Below are 11,246 nucleotides of genomic sequence, written 5' to 3'. Positions count from 1 at the left end.
ATACTGATTGACTGACAGCGGTGGTAATTTAGACCATATACCGAAGGTATGCAATTCTTTTTTACTGCTCCATTTAGGTTGGTAACCAGTTTATAATAGCAATAAGTCACCTCTGGGGTTTGTGGTATATGGCCAACATACCACACCTAAGGGCTGTATCCAGGCACTCCGAGTTGTGTCGTGCTTAAGAACAGCTCTTAGCCTTGGTATATTGGCCATATACCACACCCCGTCAGGCCTTATTGCTTCATTATACAACAGGTGGGTCTAATCCTGGATGCTGATTGGCTAAAACCGCATTCTAGCAGGTGTGTCTATTTCTCAAGTTACCACCAGCTAAATCTATGATTTACTCTGTTCCGTCCGACTGTGCAATCCTACTGTCTCATCAACTCAAAACTAAATGTTAGTTTAAAGGAAATGTGAAATAAGGTCTAGATGCTTTTTATAGTGGAAATCAAGTTTATAAATTGCCTGGCTGGGCTGATGAGACAGTCAGATGGAACAGAGTAAATAGGCATTTTAACGTAATAGATTTAGCCAGTGGTAACTTGTGAAATAGACACTGTCTGGAACACGGTTTTAACCAATCAGCAGTCAGGAATTAGACTCCATTGTATTAGGTTGAAAAATACCACAGCTGTCAGCCAATCAGCATTCAGGGCTCGAACCACACAGTTTATAATATGCAATATTCTAACATATTTGCAGCTGACAGCATTAAGCATATTTGATGCTGCATTTAGTTCAATTTACTTTAGCCTAGTAGGCTAATATGAATATTAGTAACATTTTCATAATAGCAAGCTAGGACTGATGGTTTGGTTAGATAACTAGCACGTCTGTTTTTTTGGTTACCACAGAAACTACTGTAGCTATCGAGTAAACTTGCTAGTTACTTCAGGGGATGTTGAACACATTTCTACCGGCAACACATTTCTAGTGAAAAATATACAAATTATAGCCATGGCAAGTGTGTTAAATTCTGTGTTAATTTATAGCCAATTTCACTCCACAAGCACGTTATGGCGCACACCTTCCACGTCGTTCTTTATTTTCCATAGAAAGCATAGCCACTCATTGATTACACCTTACTTGAATAGTATTATCCATAATGCTTTGTTTGTGTCTTTAGGTGTATGTGAATTTGCATAGTCTTGTTCTAACCTGTGCTTTTGTGCCCGCGTAGTACATAGGCCTGCAGGCTGCAGTAGCATACTGTAATAGCCTAGCCTATATGTGTGTTCAGATTGTTTTTTTTATATCAATAGAATAACAGCAAGCGTGGTATCCTGAGGTTTTCCTCTAAACTCCATCTCCCTTTGAACTTTATTTTGATCTTCAGGCAATCCAGTTGAAACATCTAAGGATCCTATTGACAGAACTCTGTAATGACGAATTGAAGTTGAGTAAGATAGTCATTTCTCACCTTAATTGTAGGTATATGTTTTAAGTAGGTTACTAGGGCCATGCTATTTGGAGCAGAAATTGTGCTTTTATCGTTATTTCTAGAATTATCCACTAGTGTTTCTGTCACGCCTGCTCCCACTCCCTCGCGCTCGAGGGCGCCAGGTCGCCCATCATTACGCACAACTGTCACCTTCGTTACGCGCATCAGCACTTCATTGGCTTCACCTGTACTCCTTCACATTTTGATTGCCTTCCCTATATCAAATCAAATCAAATCAAATTGTATTTGTCGCATACACATGGTTAGCAGATGTTAATGCGAGTGTAGCGAAATGCTTGTGCTTCTAGTTCCGACAATGCAGTAATAACCAACAAGTAATCTAACTAACAATTCCAAAACTGTCTTATACACAGTGTAAGGGGATAAAGAATATGTACATAAGGATATATGAATGAGTGATGGTACAGAGCAGCATAGGCAAGATACAGTAGATGGTATCGAGTACAGTATATACATATGAGATGAGTATGTAAACAAAGTGGCATAGTTAAAGTGGCTAGTGATACATGTATTACATAAGGATGCAGTCGATGATATAGAGTACAGTATATACGTATGCATATGAGATGAATAATGTAGTGTAAGTAACATTATATAAGGTAGTATTGTTTAAAGTGGCTAGTGATATATTTACATCATTTCCCATCAATTCCCATTATTAAAGTGGCTGGAGTTGAGTCAGTGTCAGTGTGTTGGCAGCAGCCACTCAATGTTAGTGGTGGCTGTTTAACAGTCTGATGGCCTATATCGGTCTGTTCCTCTGTTTCATCCCCGTGTTAGCATTAATGTCATTATGTTTTTCATGTCCAGACGCTGTCCTGTCTTGTTACATGACAGTTTATTCATTAAAATGTTCACTCCCTGTACTTGCTTTTCGTCTCAAAGCATCTGTCCTCACAGTTTCTAAAGGTAGAAATCCTTAAAAATGTTCTATAATTGACACAAGCTGTATCCAACCAAACAATCAAATAATATTTGATTTGTCACACGCTTTGTAAAAATAACAGGTGTAGACCCACAGTGAAATGCTTACTTACGGCCCCTTTCCAACAATGCAAGGTCCCCAAGAACACAGTGGCCTCCATCATTCTTAAATGGAAGAAGTTTGGAACCACCAAGACTCTAAATAGAGATGACTGGCCGGCCAAACTGAGCAATCAGGGGAGAAGGGCCTTGGTCAGGGAGGTGACAAAGAGCCCGATGGTCACTCTGACAGAGCTCCAGAGTTCCTCTGTGGAGATGGGAGAAACTTCCAGAAGGACAACCATCTCTGCAGAACTCCATCAACCAGGCCTTTATGGTAGAGTGGCCAGATGGAAGCCACTCCTCAGTAAAAAGGCATGACAGCCCACTTGACAGGTTGCCAAAAGGCCCCTAAAGGACTCTCAGACCATGAGAAACAAAATGAAGCTCTTTAGCCTGAATGCCGAGGGTCACGTCTGGAGGAAACCTGGCACCATCCCTACGGTGAAGCATTGTGGTGGCAGCATCATGCTGTGGGGATGTTTTTCAGCGGTAGGGACTGGAAGACTAGTCAGGATCGAGGGAAAGATGAACGGAGTAAAGTACAGAGCGATCTTTTATGAAAACCTGCTCCAGAGCGCTCTGGACCTCGGACTGGGGCAAAGGTTCACCTTCCAACAGGGCAACGACCCAAACACACAGCCAAGACAATGCAGGAGTGGCTTCGGGACAAGTCTCCAAATGTCTTTGAGTGGCTCAGCCAGAGCCCCTACTTGAACCCGATCGAACATCCATGGAGAGACCTGAAAATAGCTGTGCAGCGACTCTCCCCATCCAAACTGACAGAGCTTGAGAGGATCTGCAGAGAAGAATGGGAGAAACCTCCCAAATACAGGACTGCCAAGCTTGTAGCGTTTGCAAACATTTCTAAAAATCTGTTTTTGCTTTGTCATTATGGGTTATTGTGTGTAGATTGGTGAGGGTGAAAAAATGATATAATTGATTTTAGAATAAGGCTGTAACATAACAAAAGGTGCAAAGGTCAAGGGGTCGGAATAGTTTAATGCACTGAATGCCATTTAGCAGACATTTCTATCCAAAGAGACTTACATTTTAAGTACGGGTGTTTCTAGGAAAAACCACTATACTGGCATTGCAAGAGCCATGCACTACCAACTGAGCTACAGATTACCACCTTAACCATTACGCCTAGAGGTCCAACCATCGCTACGGTATGTCATCCCGGTAACCTACCCCAACTTTGAGAGTGGGCGTGTCATTGGAACTCCACTGCATCTGGAGCTGAGAGACAGGGAGACAAAGGCCAACCTCATTCTATCACCCACACCACTCCAACACACTCCTCACCCAATTGTCCACCACAACATCCTGACCCAGAGTGGAGAGCAGAACAGCTAGTTACCCTTGAACATTCTCCTGCTTAGCTTTGTTCCTCTTCTTCCAGCATTAGTAGATGACAATTATCAGGACCAGGACCCAAACTAGGACCCCCCCAATGGTAGCTATGGTTGCGGTAGACAAGTTCATCATGAAGGCTGAAGAGGGAATAGGTAGAGTGATAGAATGAGGAGAAGAAGAGAGGGATAAGAAAATAAGTTGAATGGCAAGACTGAGTCTTGTTGATAAATGTTGCAGATGCCTTGATTCAGTCATCACGATATCAATCCTAACCTAAAACTGCATCCAACCCCCCTCTCCCCTTACACCTCCAAACAAATAGCAACTGCAATACTCACAGAAGCAATTTAACTTCCTTTTTATCTGTTCTGCTTTGGATGCTTATGGAGTCCCTTGGGTGCAAGAATGGTCTATCCTTCCTATCCACAAATTATTTATGCATAGTAATACACAGGGACTGGTCTCTAAATTACATTCTCTGCTACGTAAAATTACTCATAATCCAATCCCTTCCCACGCATCATGGAAGAAAGACATTTCCGTATGTAGTCCTGTAACTAATTGAACCAGAGTTGGGTCCAACATATCAATTTCATTTTAAAAAAACAACCACCAAATGATACATTTCAATTTGGCCCATAGAACTTACTGCACAACATGCAAACTATTTCAAATGAAAGCTAGACAATCCCCAAATTGTTCACTGTGCCCTCAGGGACCTCCTGGGGCATTGTTTTCATATGGTTTGAGGGGTTTTACGTTTCTGGAGTTGTGTTTCATCCTGTCTTTCTGTCATAATAGGTAGAAATGTACCATGTTCACATTTTGTTGTTAAATGATTACACTATTTTCTATCTGTCAAACAGCAAGGTATTTGGCTTGCTGGATTAACAGCAGCCCCAAAAAATGATAGCCTCACATTGGCAGGCTCCTCGTTCTTTAAGCAGACAGCAGTGGCTGCTATCATTCAAGGACATTATAAACATGGAAATATCTGTAAGACACATACATGGGGCGAGTGAAAGAGACATATTTTCTCTTTCATCAACAAATTGCTGATGACACAACAGTGGTAGGCCTGATCACTGACAACGATGAGACAGCCTATAGGGAGGAGGTCAGAGACCTGACCGTGTGGTGCAAGGACAACAATCTCTTCCTCAACGTGATCAAGACGAAGATGATTGTAGACTACAGGAAAAGGAGGACCGAGCACACCCCCATTCTCATCGACAGGACTGTAGTGGAGCAGAGCTTCAAGTAGCTTGGCGTCCACATCACCAAGAAACTAACATGGTCCAAGCACACCAAGACAGTCATGAAGTGGGCACCACCAAACCTATTCCCCCTCAGGAGACTGAAAAGATTTGACACGGTTCCTCAGATCCTCAAAAGGTTTTACTGTTGCACCATCGAGAACATCCTGGCGGGTTGCATCACTGCCTGGTTGCATCACTAATCATTTGTTTTTCTTATCTCATACTTTTTGGGGGGGTATTTTCTTAAAACTGCATTGTTGGTTAAGGGCTTGTAAGTAGGCATTTCCCTGTAAGGCGTATGTGACAAATAACATTCGATTTGATTTGAATGACTGTAAAAAGACTGCTATTGTGAACCACTAATCTGCATTTGGGTTGGGGAAGTCCTGTAGGTGGGGCGTGGGACAGGAACTGTTTGTCTTCTCTTGGTCTTATCACCTCTTTCTGTCCATGTGTACCTGTTTTGTGTACCTTATTAAAAATAATACAAACATTTGATTTGAAAAAATATTTAAAAAAAGAGTATACTGAATACTCATGGGGCATGACAGTAAAGTTTGAGCTGGCAGAGTGGATCTGATTGGTTGCCATGCAGATGTAGAAACCAGAAGTCGCCATAGAGATATTGCAAAGAGAACTGCATGGAAACCTCTGAAAGAACAACAAGGAAATTAGGAAGTACAAATTCAGAGAGGATAGCTGCACATCAGTGGAGACTGCTGAGGGGAGGACAACTCATAATGGCTGGAATGGAGTAAATGGAATGGTGTCAAACATGTTTGATTTGATTCACTCCATTCCAGCCATTACACTCCATTCCAGCCATTATTATGAGCCATTCTCCTCTCAGCAGCCTCCACTGCTGCAAGTACACACTGATAAACAAATGGATGTTTTACATACAAAACTCTGCCAATATTCTATTGCTTGTTAAAAGTAAATCTGAACACACACACAGTACATACTCTCAGTGGTCCTAGGTGGGATTGCTCTGGGGGTGTTGTTGGTCCAGTACTCTGCTTCACCATGCACTGTCCTACATTTACAGAGGGAGCCACTGGGAAGGGAAGGAAACGTCACATCATATAATGTAATTTGATAAGTAGTCCAGTAGAGGGCAGTGGAGTCCTAGTGAATATCCTATTAGAACCAATTTGCTGAAGTAAACTTTGAGAACAGCTAAACCAGCGTTTCCCAAATTCGGTTCCTGGGGACCCCAAGGAGTGCACATTTAGGTTTTTACACAAGCACTACACAGCTGATTCAAATCATCAAAGCTTGATGATTGTTTCATAATTTGAATCAGCTGTGTAGTCCTATGGCAAAAATCCAAACGTGCACCGCTTGTGGTCCCCAGGACCGAGTTTGGGAAACTCTGACCTAACCAGTGGCAGGTATTTTACTCCTCCCTTTACATGACAAGACCGAATTGAAGTATCTATTCCATCTTTAAACAGATTTAGCCTTTTCATCCAGACTTCATCTATCATACTATTTCCCTACATGGCTACTGTTCTCACCCAGGACCACCAGTTGGATATGGCGGACAGCCTCCCCTTGTCGTCTCCAGGGATCTGGACCCTGCACTGCCACAGCTGGTTCTCATGTATGGTCACCTGGCGCAGGGTGTTCTGCCCTCCAGGGACGTCATGGTTCAACTCTGCTCAGCCCTCATAGGAGGGCTTGATGTCCAGTTGACTGTTGTTAAAGTACAACGAGGCAATAATGATCTGCACGAACCAGGGAGACAAAATAATACACATTCTGCCTATACACACACTACAGTGCACACACTCAGTGGTGAAATGAGTACACTGCATCTAGTCCTCTTAGTATTTAAGCCTTAGCATGTCCAACTGGGAGAAAAAAAATCCATCTACGTAATTAAGAGAAATTATCTTCACTTGATCCAACTGTACTCCTTCTATTGATCTTAATTTCCATTTTGACATTAAGCAAATGGTGCAATCCCTTCTCTCTTCTCCTGACTGACCTTTGGATCAACATCAAAGTAATCAGCCTCCGTGGGCCATGAGGTGATGACCAATTGAGTTGTCTGGCAGGTATGAAACTACATGTCAGGGTGACATCATTGCCAGTGGTGTATAGTACTTAAGTAAAACTACTTTGAAGTACTACTTAAGTAGTCTTTTGGGGTATCTGTACTTTACAATTTATATTTCTGACAACTTTTACTCCACTACATTCCTCAAGAAAGTATGTACTTTTTACTCCATTACATTTTCACATGATTCCCGAGTGTTGGAGTGTGCCCGTCTGTCCATATATTTTTTTTAAATAAGTAAATTGTGCCTTCTGGTTTGCTTAATGCAAGGAATTTGATGTACAACATATATTTTTACTCAAGTATGACAATTGATTATTTTTTCTACCACTGCAACCCTAACCCTGCACTTAAGTTCCTTATAAACCAAATACTTTTAGACTTTTACTCAGTTTTACTTGAGTCATTTTCTATTAAGGTATCTTTACTTTTACTCAATTTTGACAATTAAGTACTTTCTCCACCACTGATCATCGCCTCACACAGCTTCGTATTTACACCCAACAAAAATATAAACACAACATGTAAAGTGTTGGTCCCGTGTTTCATGAGCTGAAATAAAAGATCCCAGACATTTTTCATACACACAAAAAGCTTATTTCTCTATTTCTTGTTTACATCCCTGTCCCATGGTGCCGGTGGGGTTATGGCATGGGCAGGCATAAGCTACGCACAACGAACACAATTGCATTTTATCAATGGCAATTTGATTGCACAGAGATACCGTGACGAGATCCTGAGGCCCATTTTCGTGCCATTCATCCGCCGCTATCACGTCATGTTTCAACCTGTTAATGCACAACCCCATGTAGCAAGGATCTGTACACAATTACTGGAAGCTGAAAATGTCCCAGTTCTTCCATGGCCAGCATACTCAATGTCACCCATTGATCATGTTTGGAATGCTCTGGATTGACGTGTATGACAGTGTGTTCTAGTTCCTGCCAATATCCAGCCACTTCGCACAGCCATGGAAGAGTAGTGGGACAACATTCCACAGGCGACAGCCGGATCAACGTTATGCGAAGGATAGAGGATGAGAATGTGTCGCGCTGCATGAGGCAAATGGTGGTCACACCAGATACTGACAGGTTTTCTAATTCACGCCCCTACATTTTCTTTTAAGGTATCTGTGACCAACAGATGCATGTCTGTATTCCCAGTCATGTGAAATCCAGAGATTAGGGCCTAGTGAATTTCTCTCAGTTGACTGATATCCTTATGTTAACTGTAACATCTTTGAAATTGTCGCGTTTATATTTTTGTTCAGGTTGTGGAATTGTCACCTGTAGGTCCCAAGCAGATGATAATGTTGAAATCACTTTCAAATGTGTTGCCTGGTTCTGTGTGGTTTGGTTGGTAGAGCATGGTGCTTGCAACGCCAGAGCTGTGGGATCGATTCCCATGGAGGACCAGTACAAAAATCTATGCACCGGAACCCTGGCCCCTTGGTGGTTTCAAACAGTTTATCATGTCCTATTTTGTGAGTTCAGTATATCCTTGTTTAGTGCATGTAATTCATTATTTATGCCAAAATGTAATATTTAAAAAACGAATAGGCCTATACAACGATATACATTTTGCAGACGCTCGCTTATCCAGGGCAACTTGATTGATTGTTTTTATAAGATAAGTTTAATGCTAGCTAGCAACTTACCTTGGCTCCTTGCAGCCACAAGATTATTTTGACACTGCACTTGCCTAACAGGTGGTCAGCTTGCCACAGTTTCCTCGTGGATTGCAATGTAATCGGCCATAATCGGTGTCCAAAAAGGCTGATTACCGATTGCTATGAAAACTTGAAATCGGCCCTAATTAAATCGCCCATCAGATGGGAGCCCTTACCACTGAGAGGTCAGAGGTTGCCACGATCATTTCCTTGCTGACCGGAGAGGTATTGGAGTGGGTCACGGCCATCTGGGAGAGAAGAGATGAGGAGCTGGGTTCCTATGAGAGGTTGATGGCTCTGTTCAGGGCGGTCTTCGATCAGCTACCGGAGGGCAGAGAGGGAGGTGAGCACCTACTCTGACTCTTGCAGGGTGCCCAGACTGCTGCGGAGTGTGCCCTCACCTTCCAGACCGTGGCAGCCTCCAGCAGATGGAATGAGCCAGCGCTCTGTGTAACAGTATAGCTTTCGTCCCTCTCCTCGCCCCTACCTGGGCTCGAACCAGGGACCTTCTGCACACATCTACAACTGCCTCCCACGAAGCATCATTACCCATCGCTCCACAAAAGTCGCGGGGAACAACCACTTCAAGGTCTCAGAGTGAGTGACATCACGCTATTAGCGCTCACCCTATTAACCACTTCACATCGGTTACATCCGCACCCTATTCAGAAGAGGACTGCACGAAGAGGTCCAGACGAAGCTGGCGTTCCGAGACAACAATGTCTCCTTGGACACACTCATTGCGATGGCCATCCGTCTGGGTAACCTTCTTCAGGAGCATCGGCACCTCCATCACCTCTCGCCCTCCTCCTTTGGCCATCCTGAGACAGAGCCTGAACCAACTGAGATAGGGTCCACACACCTCCTCGCGGCGGAGCGACGCCATCGGCGACAGCTGAGGCTCTATCCCGATTGTGGTCAGGAGGGGCACCATATTCAACAGTGTCTGGTGCGTCCTAACCAGGGATCCACGAGGGCAGAGGGACCGCCCTGGTGTCATCCGTCTCCCGGGGTTGGCGTGAGTATTTCATCATCTCTTTCCGCCAAATCCTTTCTCGTTTCAATTTCACTGACTGGCTGTCCTTCGTGTTGTCTCTCCAGCTCGTGGACTTCGGTGCCGTGGGGAATTTCATTGACAAGGCCCTTGCCTCCTCCCTGAACATGCCCTCATACCTTCTCTCCTATACTTTTCTGGTCCAAGCCCTGGATAAGCAACCATTGGGATCCAGCACAATCAAGCACATTACAGCACCCCTCACCCTCACCGTGGGACCCATACACCACGAAAGCCTTCCCTTCTTCATACACAAAGTAATCCTGAAAATCATTGCCTGGGTACCAGGATGCCGGAGGACCTGCTTTCCCATACCCTTTGGTTCCACACAGGTTTAGAGTCCTGTAAGTGCCCTCCAGCCAGCATGCCAATTGCACGCTGCCTCAATTTGAGACATCTGTGGCATTGTGTTGTGTGACAAAACTGCACATTTTAGAGTGGCCTTTTATTGTCCCCTGCACAAGGTGTGCCTATGTAATGATTCTGTTTATTCAGTTTCTTAATATGCCACAACTGTCAGATGGATAGATTATTTTGGCAAAGGAGAAATGCTCACTAACAGGGATGTAAACAAATGTGTGCACAACATTTGATCGAAATAAGCTTTTTGTGAGTGACACATTTCTGGGATCTTTTATTTCAGCTCATGATACCAACACTTTTACATGTTGTGTTTATATTTTTGTTCAGTATAGTTAATGTGAGCTAACCAAAATGCATTGCTTCTGACCTGCCATGATCCTGCTTTACATCTGACAAATCTTTTTGCTACCTAGATAATGGTCTAGTTCATTATCTAGCTAGCTAGCTTTAAGTGGAAAAACTGAGTCTTGCTGTAAAATGCAGCTAGCTAGCAAACTCGACTTTATCAATTTTAGCCAAGCTAACTAGCTTGATACTCAGTAACGTTAGCTTACCATACTTTCTGGACAACTTGACATTCCTCTCGCCCCTCTCGTTCGACTCCTTGCCTACTCTCGTCTCTTGGTATTCTAGGTTCAAAACTATGGCTGTAGTCTGGTGCCTTATTGCCAAAGCAACTGACTCATAACACAGCCACCTGGTGCAGTCAACGGCTCAGTGTTCCATAACTATTCACCGGTTTCTACGTCAAGCAAGGAACATTTTCTTTGTGTGTGTTATTATGGTGCACGTGCGGCATATAATATATTTTATTTCCAATTTCCCCCAAAAAGTGACTGTTTTACGGACGAAAATGTGAAACATGGCCTTTAAACTTCTGGTCTTAACGCAGACCAGACAAATACAATCGATCATCGCGCCGTGGCATTGATCAACCAATGGTGAGTTAGATACCACCCACATAAGTTTGTTTGACACCCCCT

At 43.3% G+C, this 11,246-nt stretch overlaps 1 long non-coding RNA gene across 1 annotated transcript; it reads right to left on the bottom strand.

Moving 5' to 3' along the window:
- Nucleotides 1-6,084: 6,084 nt before the first annotated feature.
- Nucleotides 6,085-11,017, bottom strand: LOC116357673 (uncharacterized). The gene is made up of 3 exons (XR_004205590.1): nucleotides 10,818-11,017; nucleotides 6,633-6,842; nucleotides 6,085-6,169 (listed from the first exon to the last, which is right to left on the bottom strand). It is a non-coding gene; the product is annotated as an uncharacterized LOC116357673 (long non-coding RNA).
- Nucleotides 11,018-11,246: the final 229 nt, after the last annotated feature.

Source organism: Oncorhynchus kisutch, linkage group LG26 (assembly GCF_002021735.2).
Source record: "Oncorhynchus kisutch isolate 150728-3 linkage group LG26, Okis_V2, whole genome shotgun sequence".
NCBI classification, from domain to species: Eukaryota; Metazoa; Chordata; class Actinopteri; order Salmoniformes; family Salmonidae; genus Oncorhynchus; species Oncorhynchus kisutch.
This window is presented reverse-complemented; position numbering and strand designations above follow the sequence as displayed.